General features: G+C 44.3%; 1 long non-coding RNA gene across 1 annotated transcript; it reads right to left on the bottom strand.

Annotated features, from left to right (window-relative positions):
- Positions 1-1,093: 1,093 nt before the first annotated feature.
- Positions 1,094-2,100, bottom strand: LOC122202083. Its single transcript, XR_006194451.1, has 2 exons — positions 1,673-2,100; positions 1,094-1,195 (listed from the first exon to the last, which is right to left on the bottom strand). It is a non-coding gene; the product is annotated as an uncharacterized LOC122202083 (long non-coding RNA).
- Between the last annotated feature and the right edge of the window lie 382 nt (positions 2,101-2,482).

Below are 2,482 nucleotides of genomic sequence, written 5' to 3'. Positions count from 1 at the left end.
TGGCTTCTTCAACAAATCAAAGTCACAAAATAGAACAGAAGGGGAGGGCGATTCAAATTTAAAGAGACCTAAGGAGGCTTAACGCCCACATGTAAAGTGTGGACCTTGTTTGAGTCTGCATTTATTTATACAAAGTAACTTTCATGAGACCAGAGACCAGCAAAGACATTTGAGTAGGGGTGGGGTATTCAATGATGACTCCAAATGTATATTTCTCCTTGTTATTTGATAACAGCAATGTGTTCGTTTGAGAAAATGTCTGTTTTCTTTTTCTTTATTTTTTTATGTTTATTTATTTTTGAGAGAAAGAGAGACAGAGTGTGAGCCGGGGAGGAGCAGAGAGAGAGGGAGACACCAGAATTCAAAGCAGGCTCCAGGCTCCAAGCTGTCAGCACAGAGCTCGACATGGGGCTTGAACTCACAAGCCATGAGTGAGATCATGACCTGAACCAAAGTCGGACGCTCAACCAACTGAGCCACCCAAGTGCCCCGAAATGTCTGTATTCTTCAGAGTTTCACAATGAGGTATGTAGAAGTACAATGAGATCACATCTGGAATATGCTTTTAAATAATTCAACACACACACACACACACACCCACAAATGAAGTAAGGCAAAATCCTGATAACTACTGATTCTTGCTGATGGGTATTAGGGGATTCATCATACGATTTTCTCCATTTATGAGTCTATCTGACATTTTTCTTAATAAAAAATTATGCTATTGCTATGGATGGATGGATGGATGGATGAATGGATGGGTGAATGGATGGGTGAATGGATGGGTGGATGGATGGGTGGATGAAAGGAAGGGGTTGGGCTACACCTCACATTTCATGTGCACACCCTCTCCATCAGGGCTTATGGCCCATATTTACCAAACTATGGTAGCATGTCATACACAAAGGACCCCACCGTCAGGGCACACACTGTCAGCCGTAGTGCTAGTGAGCCTCGTCCTTCCCAGAGAGCTATGCCAGACGGCTCAGCAAAGCATCAAGCAGCTAAGCTTCTTTTGGGCGCAGTTTATGTCTAAGAGTGCCCTTGAATCAGTTACAGCTTATCTTAGAAACACCAGGGGACGACTCTAACATTTCAAGGTCTGTTCAATTATAAATGTATTTTTAAAAAAGCATATGGAAATTCACCTTTCTTCTGTACCCCCTTCGTCTCATTTGTGAGCCCTAAGAAATATCTGGAAGAGACAGAAATTTGTCAAAATGATGAGTGCTTTGCTAACTCTAGAACAAATGCTTTTCAAGTAGATGAACTATCAGTGGGCTATGAAATCAATTTAAAGGGTCATGACCAGCATTAAAAACAACAGCAACAATAAGCCGAGACAGAATAGATAAGGATCAAAATGCATTTCACATAAGCATCGTCTTCTCAAAGTTTTGTCTCAGTGATGTAAACATGAGTGCAGGGTCATGATGTAAAATATATTTCTTACTTAACTCTCTGGACTGCCCTTAAAGTGTTTGATAAGCACGTTTCTAGAAATAAGCATGGTTTTGTGGACATACATTTCACACGGTTTACTCTGTTAACTTCACGTGGACATATCATGCTTATTCACTATTAAACGTCATTTCTAAAAACGGTGCAAGATTTGAATAAGTTAAGGAAAAATACATAACACAACACTGGATTTCCCTGAAATTACGGTCACCTGTTTTGACTCGGACATCTGGAATGAATTACTGTCTCCGTCAGATGTAATTGTGAGGAACAAGAAAATTTCGTTGCATACAGGCGAGAAGGTAGAGTTTAAAATATTTGGCATTTCTTCAGCTATTATTAGGCAACCCCTCCCAACAGTGCAAGAGGAGCGTATACTGAACAATGGCCTCGAACACCATCCTTAAGGTCTGCGCCAGGACAGAAATGAATGTGCTCAGAATGGACGCACAAACGCTTTTTTTGATCAGCTCTCGGATGTGATGTCACAATGTACTCTTCTGACCTCTGGAACTTTCTGCCATACCGCCTGGTTTTCATCTTGCCAACTTCAGCCATCTTCAGGACCTCCTTCCCTGCCTGTCCCAGGAGAGCTACCTCACAGGCGTGGGCACCTTGGTGTCAGAACGGCCTCCCTCGCTGCTCACCCGGCCTGAGAAGAACCTGCCTCTTTATCCAGTGGCCAACCTGAGATGCTGCAGCACACCGGCCAGAGAGCGAGGGAGAGCCTGGAAAAGCAGCGGCCCGCTGGGGCCAGAGGACAAAGAGCGTAGAACACACGCTGCCATGGCTGTCACAGCCAACCCGAGGAAAGCAGGAGGTGGCCTGGGCACAGCTGCCTGGAGACCCACCCACCGCCTCACATTTGGAAGGCTCTTACTTGGACATTTCTCAGCCCTTGCCTTTTATACCAACCTGCCAGACACGAGGAGTTGGTTGAGTCTCCACGGAACCCCGCTCTGCCTTCAGAGTTTTCCATAGGATCACTTTTAAACCTCAGTGTTTGTCTTTGCACTGGGTT

Source organism: Panthera leo, chromosome D2 (genome assembly GCF_018350215.1).
Source record: "Panthera leo isolate Ple1 chromosome D2, P.leo_Ple1_pat1.1, whole genome shotgun sequence".
Classification (NCBI taxonomy): domain Eukaryota; kingdom Metazoa; phylum Chordata; class Mammalia; order Carnivora; family Felidae; genus Panthera; species Panthera leo.
Note: the sequence above shows the minus strand (reverse complement) of the source record. Positions and strands in the feature narration are given on the sequence as shown.